Source organism: Salvelinus namaycush, chromosome 34, assembly GCF_016432855.1.
Source record: "Salvelinus namaycush isolate Seneca chromosome 34, SaNama_1.0, whole genome shotgun sequence".
Classification (NCBI taxonomy): domain Eukaryota; kingdom Metazoa; phylum Chordata; class Actinopteri; order Salmoniformes; family Salmonidae; genus Salvelinus; species Salvelinus namaycush.
In genome coordinates this window covers 28,249,017-28,265,325 of record NC_052340.1, presented here as the reverse complement: position 1 = coordinate 28,265,325, position 16,309 = coordinate 28,249,017, and the positions used below count along the sequence as shown (strand labels likewise).

The 16,309-nt window shown below is 43.4% G+C and overlaps 1 pseudogene; it reads right to left on the bottom strand.

The window, feature by feature from the left end:
• Positions 1-16,309, bottom strand: part of LOC120028364 — a 102,530-nt pseudogene that overhangs the window by 56,865 nt on the left and 29,356 nt on the right.

The following is a 16,309-nucleotide window of genomic DNA, read 5'->3' as shown; positions in this document are numbered from 1 at the left end:
CCCACTGTATTTAGAATCCTACTTTTTAATTTACTATTATATAAAAATCCCTTAGGATCTGTGAGAATATCTAAGGGGCTTTAATATAATTCTAAATTAATAATAATCGCTTTGTTTAAAAAGTAATGATATTTGGGAGATTTGTTTTCATTTAACCAGGAGTGAGCGAGAAAAAGGCAATTCTTGAACATGGGGTGAGACATTCTCACTACTTTGTAAATAAAGCCAGTTTGTTATTTAGAATGATTTATTTATGGCGAAACCTAACTTGATTATTTAGCAGACATCACTTGCTTATATTCAGTCAACACTTATATCTTAATAACCTGTTCGGGACAGGGGGGCAGCATTTTCACTTTGGACAAATTGCGTGACCAAACGGAATTTCCTCCTACTCTGTTCCAGAAGGTAATACATGCATATTATTATTACTATTGTATAGAAAACACTCTGAAGTTTCTAAAACTGTTTGAATTATGTCTGTAAGTAAAACAGAACTCATATGGCAGACAAAACCTGAGAAGGAATATAAACAGGAAGTGAGAACTCGATTTTCAAAACAGTGCCAAATGATACCCCTTTTAGTTATGGATGTGAAAACACTTCCTAGGGCTTCCACTAGATGTCACCGTCTTTAGATTTTGGTTATATGATTCTACTATAAAGGAGGGGCTCATAGGAGCTATTTTACTGAGTGGTCTTCAGAAATTTTCAGTCTCATTGTGCGCGGTCACGAGAGAGTATGCTCTCGTTCCTTATTGATGATTAATGTTAAAAACATCCTATATATGGATTGCATACATCATTTGACTTGTTTCTACGACCTGTAACGGAACTTTTTGAGTTTTTGTCTGGAGGGATTGCTCGTGCGTCACAAAAATGGATTACTGGGCTGAACATGCTAACAACAAGTGGCTAAATGATGGGCTTTATGGAACAAATCAGTCATTTATTGTCGAACTGGGAATCCTGGGAGTGCCTTCTGATGAAGTTATTCGAAGGTAAGTGAATATTTATAGTGTTTTTGTAGCTTCTGTTGATGCAAAAATGGCGGCTATTTCTTTGGCTGGATTGTGCCAAAGAAAAAAGCGCCGTTCTCAGATTATTCTTTTTCCGTAAAGTTTATTTTTTATTTTTAAATCTGACACAGCGGTTGCATAGAGGATAAGTTTATCTTTAATTCTGTGAATAACACTTGCATCTTTTATCAATGTTTATTATGAGTATTTCTGCAAAATCACCGGATGTTTTGGAATCAAAACATTACTGCACGTAACGCACCAATGTAAACTGAGATTTGTTTTAATATATATATGCACATTATCGAACAAAACACATAATACATGTATAACATGATGTCCTATGACTGTCATCTGATGAAGATAATCAAAGGTTAGTGATTCATTTTAACTATATTTCTGCTTTTTTTAACTCCTATTGTTGGCTGAAAAAATGGCTGTGTGTGTTTGTGACTTGGCTCTGACCTAACATAAACATATGTTGTGCTTTCACTGTAAATCATTTTTGAAATCGGACACCATGGGTAGATTAACAATATGTTTATCTTTCATTTGCTGTATTGGACTTGTTAATGTGTGAAAGTTAAATATTTCTAAAAAATATATTTTTGAATTTCGGCCTTTTCAGTGGAATGTTGTGGGTGTTCCGCTAGCGGTTTTAAGAATATCATGGATTATAATTGAATATTTTCATTTTCCATGCTTGTCTCAGAGCAGCGTGAAACGGTGCTGAAATAGACATCAACAGCGTGAAGGCATATATATATATATATATATATATATATATATATATATATATATATATATATATATATATTGGAGATTATTTCGAGAGAAAAAAAATGACAGTGAGCGACTGTAATCTGAATAAAGGCCAAAATAATATTTAGAAAGGCCAAAATATAGCCCTGCTAATAGCCATAATGGTCTGGAGTTTAGACCCAATGATTCGTCTGACAAACAAAGAACTTTGCGTCCTGCAGGCCCAGGCATGGATCATAGCTGGCGAGATATTCAATGATATCATCTTCACAGAAAAATCAACCGTGGCCCTTGAGAAATTTGCTCAAAATTGTTACAGAAAAAAAGATCAAGCAAGCCGAGTCCCTAGCATCCGCTCAAACTCCATGTGTGGGGGGGGGGCAATTTCTAGCCAAGGACCTGGCCCATATTTCATTTTGGCTATTTACAACCAAAAGGTACATCAAATATTGTAGCCTACACCCCACGGACTGTTAGGTGTACAACAATAATTCACTCTTGCCTCCTTTTTCAGGTATCACGGCTCAAGATGTCTTTGAGGAAGAAATAATCAAGAGATGTGCTGGACCCTGTCAGAGAGGTGTTTCAGGGACCACATTTCTTTTAAGGTAGGATTATAGCAATATTTTGTTACATTTAGGCCTATTTACATGTATATTTCTATTATTGAACCTAATGTTGGCTGTTACGCTAGATGTCTTTTTTTCTTCTCCAAATGCAGACAATGACCCAAAACGCACTGCCGCCCGGGTTTACATTGCAAATGAGGGCATAAACTGGGTCAAGATGCCAGCAGAGTAAGTAGACCTTTATGTAGTAAAATAAAGGTTAAATAAAAATAAATGAAAAGACCTACAACACCTTCGGTAGGCCTTCAGTATATCTAAAATATTACTTTAATCTCTACATGTAGGTCTCCTGATTTAAACCCGATCGAACTTGTTTGGCATCAACTGAAAACATGAATCCGTAACTCTGCCAAGCCGACAAGCAAAGATGAACTGGTCAAGGCCATCAAGATGTTTTGGCTAGAAAAAGACGATACAACAAATACATTGATCATCTCAGCAAGATTTTACCTGTGGTCGTGGAGCTGTGTGGAAGTACAACCAAAATGTAGTTTAAATAAACAGCATTTGAATGTATTTTTTCTCGTTATTTTATTAACGAAAGCATAAAGATGTTGATGAAGAAATACTGTACTGCTGTTTTGAGTTAGAAACGTAACACTTTAGAGTACTCAAGCATCGAATACATGCAACTTGAGGGATTTTCACAACAGTAGCCGGGTTATAAATAGTCTATTGTCCTGCTAATAGGAAACATTTGCATGATGGGATACACCTGCTACAGTACACTTGCCTCCAGTTGTCCATCAGTACTGTAAATAAAAACACAGCATCTTGTTTACATCTTGTTTACAATCCTACTTCTATTAGGCTGTTAAGCCTCATTGCCTACCCCTATATCTTTTTTTTTCTCAGAACATGAACCGTGTGTAGGTAGATACGTGTGTAGGTAGATGTGGAAAGGTAGGGGGGGGGGGGGTTCGCACCTAGCTCAAGTTGGGGGGGGGGGTTCACACCTAGCTCGGCTATTAGACAATTCTTTAGTCAAGGTTGAACGGTCTATTGTTCATCTAATAGCCCATCCTAGAAACCTGGTTAGCAGAATTCACAGCCTGCTACACTTGTGAAAAACTAATAATACTTGTTCCCCTTTCCACTTGAACTTCCGGCGCCGACCAAGATGGCCGCCTCGCTTCGCATTCCTTGGAAAATATGCAGTATTTTGTTTTTTTATGTGTTATTCCTTACATTGGTACCCCAGGTAATCTTAGGTTTCATTACATACAGTCGGGAGGAACTACTGAATATAAGAGCAACGTCAACTCACCATCGTTCCAACCAGGAATATGACTTTCCCGAAACGGATCCAGTGTTTTGCCTTCCACCCAGTACAATGGATCTGATCCCAGCCGGCGACCCTATGCGACGCCGTAAAAGGGGCAAACGTAGCGGTCTCCTGGTCAGGCTTCGGAGACGGGCACATCGCGCTCCACTCCCTAGCATACTACTCGCCAATGTCCAGTCTCTTGACAATAAGGTTGATGAAATCCGAGCACGGGTAACATTCCAGAGGGACATCAGAGATTGTAACGTTCTCTGCTTCACGGAAACATGGCTCACTCGAGAGACGCTAACAGAGTTGGTGCAGCCAGCTGGTTTCTTCACGCATCGCGCCGACAGAAACATACATCTAGAAGAGGGGCGGGGGGGTATGCCTTATGATTAACGAGACGTGGTGTGATCATAACAACATACAGGAACTCAAGTCATTCTGTTCACCTGATCTAGAACTCCTCACAATCAAATGTCGACCGCATTATCTACCAAGGGAATTCTCTTCGATTATAATCACAGCCGTATATATCCCCCCCCAAGCAGACACAACGATGGCCCTGAACGAACTTTATCTGACTCTTTGTAAACTGGAAACCACACACCCTGAGGCTGCATTCATCGTAGCTGGGGATTTTAACAAGGCCAATCTGAAAACAAAACTCCCTAAATTCTATCAGCATATCGATTGTGCTACCAGGGCTGGTAAAACCTTGGACCATTGTTACACTAACTTCCGCGACGCATATAAGGCCCTCCCCCGCCCTCCTTTCGGAAAAGCTGACCACGACTCCATTTTGTTGCTTCCAGCCTACAAACAGAAACTAAAACAACAAGCTCCCTCGCTCAGGTCTGTTCAACGCTGGTCCGACCAATCTGATTCCACGCTTCAAGACTGCTTCGATCACGCGGATTGGAATATGTTCCGCATTGCGTCCAACAACAACATTGACGAATATGCTGATTCGGTGAGCGAGTTCATTAGAAAGTGCATTGACGATGTCGTACCCACAGCAACGATTAAAACATTCCCAAACCAGAAACCGTGGATTGATGGCAGCATTCGCGTGAAACTGAAAGCGCGAACCACTGCTTTTAACCAGAGCAAGGTGACCGGAAACATGACCGAATACAAACAGTGTAGCTATTCTCTCCGCAAGGCAATCAAACTAGCTAAGTCCCAGTACAGAGACAAAATTGAGTCGCAATTCAACAGCTCAGACACAAGAGGTATGTGGCAGGGTCTACAGTCAATCACGGATTACAAAAGGAAAACCAGCCCCGTCGCGGACCAGGATGTCTTGCTCCACGACAGGCTTAATAACTTTTTTGCTTGCTTTGAGGACAATACAGTGCCACTGACACGGCCCGCTACCAAAACCTGCGGGCTCTCCTTCACTGCAGCCGAGGTGAGTAAAACGTTTAAACGTGTTAACCCTCGCAAGGCTGCAGGCCCAGACGGCATTCCCAGCCGCGTCCTCAGAGCATGCGCAGACCAGCTGGCTGGTGTGTTTACGGACATATTCAATCAATCCTTATCCCAGTCTGCTGTTCCCACATGCTTCAAGAGGGCAACCATTGTTCCTGTTCCCAAGAAAGCTAAGGTAACTGAGCTAAACGACTACCGCCCCGTAGCACTCACTTCCGTCATCATGAAGTGCTTTGAGAGACTAGTCAAGGACCATATCACCTCCACCCTACCGGACACCCTAGACCCACTCCAATTTGCTTACCGACCCAATAGGTCCACAGACGACGCAATCGCAACCACACTGCACACTGCCCTAACCCATCTGGACAAGAGGAATACCTATGTGAGAATGCTGTTCATCGACTACAGCTCAGCATTTAACACCATAGTACCCTCCAAACTCGTCATCAAGCTCGAGACCCTGGGTCTCGACCCCGCCCTGTGCAACTGGGTCCTGGACTTCCTGACGGGCCGCACCCAGGTGGTGAGGGTAGGTAACAACATCTCCACCCCATTGATCCTCAACACTGGGGCCCCACAAGGGTGCGTTCTGAGCCCTCTCCTGTACTCCCTGTTCACCCACGACTGCGTGGCCATGCACGCCTCCAACTCAATCATCAAGTTTGCGGATGACACTACAGTGGTAGGCTTGATTTCCAACAACGACGAGACGGCCTACATGGAGGAGGTGAGGGCCCTCGGAGTGTGGTGTCAGGAAAATAACTTCACACTCAACGTCAACAAAACAAAGGAGATGATTGTGGACTTCAGGAAACAGCAGAGGGAGCACCCCCCTATCCACATCGACGGGACAGTAGTGGAGAAGGTGGAAAGTTTTAAGTTCCTCGGTGTACACATCACGGACAAACTGAATTGGTCCACCCACACAGACAGCGTTGTGAAGAAGGCGCAGCAGCGCCTCTTCAACCTCAGGAGGCTGAAGAAATTCGGCTTGTCACCAAAAGCACTCACAAACTTCTACAGATGCACAATCGAGAGCATCCTGTCGGGCTGTATCACCGCCTGGTACGGCAACTGCTCCGCCCACAACCGTAAGGCTCTCCAGAGGGTAGTGAGGTCTGCACAACGCATCACCGGGGGCAAACTACCTGCCCTCCAGGACACCTACACCACCCGATGTCACAGGAAGGCCATAAAGATCATCAAGGACAACAACCACCCAAGCCACTGCCTGTTCACCCCGCTATCATCCAGAAGGCGAGGTCAGTACAGGTGCATCAAAGCAGGGACCGAGAGACTGAAAAACAGCTTCTATCTCAAGGCCATCAGACTGTTAAACAGCCACCACTAACATTTAGCGGCCGCTGCCAACATACTGACTCAACTCCAGCCACTTTAATAATGGGAAGTGATGGAAATTATGTAAAAATGTACCACTAGCCACTTTAAACAATGCCACTTAATATAATGTTTACATACCCTACATTACTCATCTCATATGTATATGTATATACTGTACTCTATATCATCTACTGCATCTTGCCATCTCTATGTAATACATGTATCACTAGCCACTTTAAACTATGCCACTTTATGTTTACATACCCTACATTACTCATATGTATATACTGTACTCTATACCATCTACTGCATCTTGCCTATGCCGTTCTGTACCATCACTCACTCATATATCTTTATGTACATATTCTTTATCCCTTTACACTTGCGTGTATAAGGTAGTAGTTGTGGAATTGTTAGGTTAGATTACTTGTTGGTTATTACTGCATTGTCGGAACTAGAAGCACAAGCATTTCGCTACACTCGCATTAACATCTGCTAACCATGTGTATGTGACAAATAAAATTTGATTTGATTTGTTAGTGTTTTTAGCCACAATCGGCCCCAACCCCAAATAATACATAAGGGTACAGTCGATAGCGTGCTAGACTTCGGGCTCTCTTTTACCGCAGCCAACGTGAGTAAAACGTTTAAACGTGTTAACCCTCTCAAGGCTGCCGGCCCAGACAGCATCCCTAGCCACGTCCTTAGAGCATGCGCAGACCAGCTGGCTGGTGTGTTTACAGACATATTCAATCAATCCCTATCCCAGTCTGCTGTTCCCACATGCTTCAAGAGGGCCACCATTGTTCCTGTTCCCAAGAAAGCGAAGGTAACTGAGCTAAACGACTATCGCCCCGTAGCACTCACTTCCGTCATCATGAAGTGCTTTGAGAGACTAGTCAAGGATCATATCCTCCACCCTACATGACACCCTAGACCCACTCCAATTTGTTTACCGCCCCAATAGGTCCACAGACGAAGCAATCGCAATCACACTGCCCTAACCCATCTGGACAAGAGGAATACCTATGTAAGAATGCTGGTCATCGATGACAGCTCAGCATTCAACACCATAGTACCCTCCAAACTCGTCATTAAGCTCGAGACCCGGGGTCTCGAACCCGCCCTGTGCAACGGGGTCCTGGACTTCCTGACGGGCCGCCCCCAGGTGGTGAGGGTAGGTAACAACATCTCCACCCCATTGATCCTCAACATTGGGGCCCCACAAGGGTGTGTTCTCAGCCCCCTCCTGTACTCCCTGTTCACCCATGACTGCGTGGCCATGCACGCCTCCAACTCAATCATCAAGTTTGCAGACGACACTACAGTGGTAGGCTTGACTAACAACAATGACGAGACGGCCTACAGGGAGGAGGTGAGGGCCCTCGGAGTGTGGTGTCAGGAAACAGCAGAGGGAGCACCCCCGTATCCACATCGACTGGACAGCAGTGGAGAAGGTGGAAGTTCCTCAGCGTACACATCACTGACAAACTGAAATGGTCCACCCACACAGCCAGCGTGGTGAAGAAGGCGCAACAGCACCTGTTCAACCTCAGGAGGCTGAAGAAACTTGGCTTGTCACCTCAATCCCACACAAACTTTTACAGATGCACAATCGAGAGCATCCTGTCAGAATGTATCACCGCCTGGTAGGCAACTGCTCCGCCCACAACCGTAAGGCTCTCCAGAGGGTAGTGAGGTCTCCACAACACATCACCGGGGGCAACCTACCTGCCCTCCAGGACACCTACACCACCCGATGTCACAGGAAGGCCAAAAAGATCATCAAGGACAACAACCACCCGAGCCACTGCCTGTTCACCCCGCTATCATCCAGAAGGTGAGCTCAGTACAGGTGCATCAAAGCTGGGACCGAGAGACTGAAAAACAGCTTCTATCTCAAGGCCATCAGACTGTTAAACAGCCATCACTAACATTGAGTGGCTGCTGCCAACATACGGACTCAAATCTATAGCCAATTTAATAATAAATTATGTAATAAATGTGTCACTAGAGGTCGACCGATTAATCGGAATGGCAGAATAATAAAAATGAGACGATTTCAAGTTTTCATAACATTTTAGGACACCGATCATGGCCGATTACATTGCAATCCACGAGGAGACTGCGTGGCAGGCTGACTACCTGTTATGCGAGTTCAGCAAGGAGCCAAGGTAAGGTGCTAGCTAGCATTAAACGTATCTTATAAAAAACAATCAATCTTAACATAATCACTAGTTAACTACACATGGTTGATGATATTACTAGTTTATCTAGCTTGTCCTGCGTTGCATATAATCGATGCGGTGCCTGTTTATTTATCACTGAATCACAGCCTACTTTGCCAAACGGGTGATTTAACAAGCGCATTCGCAAAAAAAGCACTGTCGTTGCACCAATGTGTACCTAACCATAAACATAATCAATACACAAGTATATATTTTTTAAACCTGCATATTTAGTTAATATTGCCTGCAAACATGAATTTCTTTTCGTTCAAATATTTTTTATTGAACACACACAAGAATGGTGTATAGGTATAAAAGACAGGTATACAATTCTTATCTAAACATAAAAGAGCAGACAGAAACAAAAAGACCCAGAGTTCTGGGTACAAAACAAATATTACAAGACAAGACATACAGAACAAGGACAGGTAGAAAGATAGAGGGTAGATGCCCCCCCCCCCCCCTTATCCCTCCCCCACTTATTCCCCCCCTTTATCCCTCCCCACCTTTATCCCTCCCCCCTTATTCCCCTCCCGACTGCTCGGGTGGCGGGGCCAGCAGATGCTGCCCAAAGGTAGATTAAAATAGTACAATTGAGAGTGCGTTAAAAAGTACAAATTCACAGCGCCGAATGGTCCAAGTAAGAGAGGAAAGGCTGCCAGATTTGATCAAATGTTGATAATTTATTGTTCAGAATATATCTAATTCTTTCTAAGTGTACAGTGTTTGCCAATTCGCTGAGCCATAAATTTGGTAGAGGGCTCTTCCCTCCTTTTCCAAAACAACAAGATTAGTTTTTTTTTTTGCCGAAATGAGACTAAGAGATTAGTTGTTTTTGGGGGTTGGATAATCCGTTTAGGGAGTCAGACACGCCCAGGATTATCAGAAGCGGGTCTGGGTCAATTGAAGTCTCCAGAACTTCAGAGAGGATCCTAAAAATTCCACACCAATAACCATACAAGCTAGTGCATAGGGCAAAGCAGTGGAGTAGTGTACCCTACGCAGCCTGACATTTATCACACATAGGGGATGTATCAGGAAATATCCTATGCAGTTTGGTTTTGGAATAGTGTAATGTGTGTAATACCTTGAATTGTATGAGACGATGTCTGGAGTTAATGGAGCAGGTGTGGATATACTCCAAGCTATCTTCCCAGTCTGCCACCGAAATGTCAGTCCCTAGTTCTTCCTCCCATTTTGCCTTAATGGCATCTGTAGAAGGTGTGCTAACAGATTGAAAAGTATCATATAGACGAGATATCAGTTTGTCTGAGGTGGGGGATGTTTTTATGCATCCATCAAACATGGAAGGCTTAGCGTTCCCAAATGTTGGGAGGTGTTTTCTAACATAGTCTCTGATTTGTAGATATCTGAAAAAGTTACTTCTGGGAAGATTATAAGTTTCCCTCAGCAACTCAAAGGAAGCAAAGGTCCCTTCTATATATAAATCCCCTATGGTACTTATCCCCAACTCTCCCCATTGCTCAAAGGTGTTATCAAGGTAAGAGGGGGCAAAGGAGGGATTCCTGGCAACAGGGAGCATGAATGACATTGGTCTAAGCTCAAAGTGGACTTTAATTTGCTTCCAGATTTGGACTGTGCTATGTATAATAGGATTGTTACGATAAAGTGACCTCTCCAGATTGACAGGCGACAAAATCACAGCACCAATAGAGAAGGGGTGACACTCCTCACGCTCCATACTAAGCCAGCTGGATGATGGACGTGCGTCATCCAGCAAAAACGTAACAGCGCGGAGGTTAGCGGCCCAGTAATAAAATATAAAATTTGGGAGACAATCCTCCTTCCATCTTGGATTTGCAGAGGTGTTTTTTACCTATCCTGTGTGTTTTATAATCCAAGATGAAAGGATTGATAATTGAGTCCAGTTGTTTATGAAAGGATTTAGGTATGAATACTGGGATGTTCTGGTATAGGTAGAGTAGTTGTGGGAGGAAGACCATTTTAATGGCATTCATTCTTCTGAGCAGAGAAATTGGGAGAGTTCTCCAAAATTGTATGTTTGTCTTGAGTTTTTGCATCAGAGAGGGGAAATTCTCTTTAAATAGTAAGGAGTATTTTTTGGTAACTACAATTCCTAGATAAGTTATCTTCAGAAAAATTTACCTAACTGGAAGATGTTCTAGCCAGGAGGTGTTTTGCAACTTTATATAATGTTTACATACCCTACATTACTCATCTCATATGTATATACTGTACTCTATACCATCTACTGCATCTTGCCTATGCCGCAAGGCCATCGCTCATCCATATATTTATATATACATATTCTTATTCATTCCTTTACACTTGTGTATAAGGTAGTTGTTGTGAAATTGTTAGATTACTTGTTAATTATTACTGCATGGTCGGAACTAGAAGCACAAGCATTTCGCTACACTGGCATTAACATCTAACCTTGTGTATGTTACCAATAAAATTAGATTTGAGAATGTTGAGGGTTCGAATCCTGCTCCCTGCTTGTTTCATTACATTATTATGCCAATCTCAGAGCAAATAGCCTGGATTGTTACACACATCTCGTTCCTCACCCTCTTCTCCGCCCGAGTGGCTCACTTGTGGGCGTGCTGGCAGGATATGGCAGCACCTTCGGTTGTGCGTCAAGAATTTAGCATAGCAAGTTTGTATGATGGTCTGGTTATTTACAGGTAAATAGTATTATACTCTAAACCGATCTGGTGACAAACACATTTTGCTGCCCTGTTTTCAAATCGTCCACATGGCTGGGAGAACCTCCTCAGATTAATGCAGATGAAGGGAGTTAGATATGCATAGTGTACTGTAGTGTACTGTTTTTTTCTGCATATATGAATTACAAATCAGCCTTTACTTAAATCATGTTTCTAGTCTATTGCATAGTTACAATGTGTAATCATTGATGTCCCAGGAGCATGAGTGGTAAACACTGTTGAAGTGTATAATTGTAATACATACATGCAGACACAGCATCATTCAAAGAATGGAGTTTGATACACCTGGTATTGGATATGACTGGAAAAACACTTGCTAAATAGCAAATTTCGTAAATTAACTATGACAAAAAAATATGCACAATCGTTTGTTTCTACATTAACATTTTCTTCTCAATTGTACATTTTTTGCTTGACTCGTTATGACGTTATAATTACTTAGATTTGCTTCCACCGTAATTTTTGTCAGCCATCTTTGCTGAAGAAAGTCACCAGGGACGGGTGGCTCACGTCAAATTCGATATGATTGGTCATATAAAAACCTTGGGACCCAAATGCATAATGAGTGCTCTAACTCCCCCTTGTGGTGGTCTGGAGGAATGACGCCGTGGCGCTGGTTACCTCTAAGTCCCGCGGTGTAAGCGCAGAACTTTTAAAGGAGGAACCACTGTATGTATAGCGGCAATGTTAGTGGAAAGTCAGAGGAAAGTAAGAAGGTTGTAGCAGTGTGTGTATTAGAGTGAGTGAGAGCTGTTGACTAGTGCCATTATTGGCACAGTGTGGAAGAAGGAAGCCAGTGGCTTGAGAGTGTAGGCGACAGCACTCCACCCACCCAGAGAGCAGCGTCAGGCCAGGGGTGGGATATGATCCTACCTGGTAGAGACAGTGACACACACTGCGTAGCTGCGGAGGGAACTCGCTGGAGGAGTTGATAATGGCCAGGAAGAACCGGTCTGTGATCTGGAGAAGGTTCCGCTGGTTCTCCTCAAGGTTCTCTGACTGTTCTAGTCTACAGACAGGGAGGGGACAAAAAGAGAGGAGGCGGGGAAAGAGGATGGGGAGGGTCCTACAACTGTCATTCATGAATGAAATAAAAAGTAAAAATTGCCTTGGTAACTTCCATTTAACAAGGTTACCCCCCCATAATTGCTCAAATCGATGTGCTATCCCTTACCACCACACCAGGCTACCACGGTCTAACTAACTGGTGGAATGCTTCCAGTGAAGGTTCCTACCTGGTTGTGTCCACCTCAAAGCTGATGTTGTGCCACTCTGGGGTGGTGACGACCCCTTTAAGTAGAGGCTCAAGTAGCTTCTGTAGGTACGCCGCCCCGTACACCTGACAAAGGATTTCAACGTTAAAATGGCTTTAAAATGTCATGCTTGGTGTGAGTGCTTCAGGTTCTACCATTTAAAATTGTCTGTATGGGAGAGAAATGTGGTTTTACCTTGAAACAGAAAGTCATGATTTTACTGGCCAGGCTGTTGCCTCTGAACAGAGTCTGCATAGAGTCAGCCAGCTCCACCTCCTTGGAGAACATGTTCCACAGCAGCTGATACAGCAGGTGGCGGGAGTCGAACAGTGTCACCAACACACGGGCCAGCTCGTCCTGAAGAAGACACACGCAGACAAAAACTCAAATACACAAAAATGCGTAAACACCTTACTAGAACTACTAGAACTAACACACTCATACTAGCACAGGGGTGGCCAACCCTTTTCCTGGAGAGCTACATGAGATGCAGGCTTTTTCTCCAGCCTTGCACCAACATGTCTGATTCTACTAATTAATCAGCACCTTGACTAGCAGAAACAGGTGTATTATTGTAGTGCTCTTCAGTGTGAACGTTGGTCACCCTAAGACGAGACAAAAATGACCTAGTGCTCTTTTTCGTACATACCCACTGGGATCCTGGCACCACATTGGCCAGTGCCATGGCGATGGGCAGCTCTCCCTGGTCTCCCATCATGGTGACCAGCTCCACCAGCCTCTCAAAGCGGTCAGCTAGCACCGTCTCTGCCAGTGTGTCAAACTCTGTCCCCTGCTGGAGGATCTTAGTCAGAACCTCCATGAAGGTGGCCCGTGTCTGCAGGTCCTTATGGTAGCCCAGACCTGGAGAAGGATGGATGGTTGGGGGAGGAGTGAGAGAGAGACAGAGCGCCAGAGAGAGATGAAGGGTGGAAGTGGATACAGGGACATTTTAACTGAGGTTTGATTGTTCATTTGGGAATCTATGGTCCTTGGTAGATGGAAGGACTAATGTTATGGTTTTCTGGCACTATAAAAATGTAGCGAATCACTACTGCTAAAGTAGATCACCGATAGAGTGCATTAGTCCGCTGTCCACGTTGGCGTTGAGGAGGTTGGACATGGCCAGGACAGTACAGTGTCTGAGGGAGGCCAGGCGTCGAGACATGCCCCTCTTCCTCCCAACCACCGGCTGGCCATCATCCTCCACCTCACTGCAATCATTCAGCAGGTTCATAAACAGGGTAAAGTACCTGGGTACAGGGGGGTAAAGCAGGGTTCAGAACACTTAACTGTCAGTTTGGATTCAAATTAAGTGCACATTTAAGTTAATGCATTCCTTTACTTCTATACAGAAAACAGAGGGTGTTTTGCGTGTGGAAATGTTACAGCATGCACAGTAAACAGAAAGCCGAAGAGCAGCAACAGATAACTAAGTCGCTCTGGATTAGAGCGTGAGCTACATGACTAAAAGGTAAATGAGTAAAGCATGTTGTAGTTACTTGAGGAAGAGCTGGGACTTGGCCTCCATCAGCTCCACCCCGTCTCCCTCCTCTGGCTGTAGAGGCAGGCCAGCTAACAGAGACACCACCGCCTCCATACTGGCCTGGTCCAGGTCTCTGGTCAGACACTTGATATCGTCATCAGCAGCCTGGTTGGAGGTGCCCATCACCCAGTCTGTCAGGTACTCCACCATCTTGTTCCTGGAAGAGACGTGGTGAGGGGTTGAATTAACAGAAATCGTACAACAAAAAAAGGTTCATTATCGGTAGCCGTTAAAGGGGCAATCAGCAATTGCTACAGACATTTTTGGCCTTATAAACAATGATGTATACCAGAGGTGTGGACTCAAGTCACATGACTTGGATTCAGTCAGACTGAGTCACAAATATGATGACTTGCAACTCGACTTTGACTTTAACACCAATGACTCGTGCCTTATGACTCGACCTGACACCCTCCCCAAATATTAAAAATTATGCTATTAAAAAAAAAGTGTGCAGCGCATCAACTCTTCATTTAACGGATTACAGTTTGAATCGGACAGCAGCCAATCAAATTGTGCCAGCTGAGAAAAAGTTGCGCGTGGCAGTGCAGAGGAACGTCGGTGGGTGAATTCAGATGGAGCCCTTGGAAAGATAACGCTGTATCAACAAAAAACGGATATAAAGATGACGCTGTATCAACAAAAAACAGATATAAAGATGACGCTGTATCAACAAAAAACAGATATAAAGATGACGCTGTATCAACAAAAAACGGATATAAAGATGACGCTGTATCAACAAAAAACGGATATAAAGATGACGCTGTATCAACAAAAAACAGATATAAAGATGACGCTGTATCAACAAAAAACAGATATAAAGATGACGCTGTATCAACAAAAAACAGATATAAAGATGACGCTGTATCAACAAAAAACAGATTGCAACTTGCAAAACATGCGGGAAGAAAATTACAGACGGAGGCGCAACAATTTCCAACTTTGTTCGACATTTGAAGCTGCACAAAGAACGGTAAGTCGTGGCTAATATAGCCGACAGCTATATAATTTATAACTTTACTAGTGTATCATGTAGGCTAACGTAACGTAAAATCAATGAGCCTCCACAAAGTCAGTCAGTGTGGGAACGTGATCATTGCACCCAAGATTGAGCTACAACTGGCTAGGCAGTTGGTAGCCTAAATCCTGCCTGATGTTACTGCTGTTCCTAAAGCCTTTGACATATGTTGGCCTAGTGTAACCACACACACAGTGTGTGTGTGTTAAGGTTGTGGGATTGTGTACAAGCCTACATAGCCCGATAGCGCACCATAGCGATCCTTGATAATCAATCCTTATTTGAGGGGGGGTCTTTCTCATGGCTACCCATGTATTTCCATTGAAATCAAGTTAATTTGGAAAGTAATAAATATATAGATATTTTTAAAAGCATTCATGATTTGCGTAAATGTAATATACTAACTATTACTCTTGTTAAAAATATGAAATGCTATTACATTTGGTGAAGAGCACATTATGACTGGTTAAGGACTCGAAACTTGAGACTTGTAAAACAATGACTTGGTCCCACCTCTGATGTATACCCATTGAGTCTTGAAGAATATAACTTATAAATGCCTCATGAGCTATGTTCAACTGTCGTACCCCATAAAGACCCAAAATATAAGCTTGTTTTACGCCAATGTTTGTAAACAAACAATATAGCCTCAAAACATGGTTAAAACTATAATTTTATATCAGGGATTGTCAGTCCATAGCTTTGTCTATGAATTTGAGAGTGGTTATATTTCTCCAGACCTATCCCTCAGCTTTTTACCAAAACAGGGAGACACTTTTTTATTGTTTGAACTGCTGACTGACACTTTAAGTAGCGTTTAGCTAGTTTGGCTAGTGTTTAGGTCTGTCCAGGAAGGGGTGCTGTCTGTCTCTCACCTGAACTTCATCTCCTGGCAGAAGGACAGGTCGTCTCGTCTCTCCATCATCACCTCCACCAACTGGCACAGCTTGGTCTTCATCTGGATGGCATGCAATGTGTTGCCGAGGATACGCACGTACCTGGGGGGGGGGTGAGATAAGACTGAATAAGGTCCTGAAGATGGACAACTGATTAGGCATTTCAGAAGCTGAGAGTTAAAAAAAATTATATTATTTCACCTTT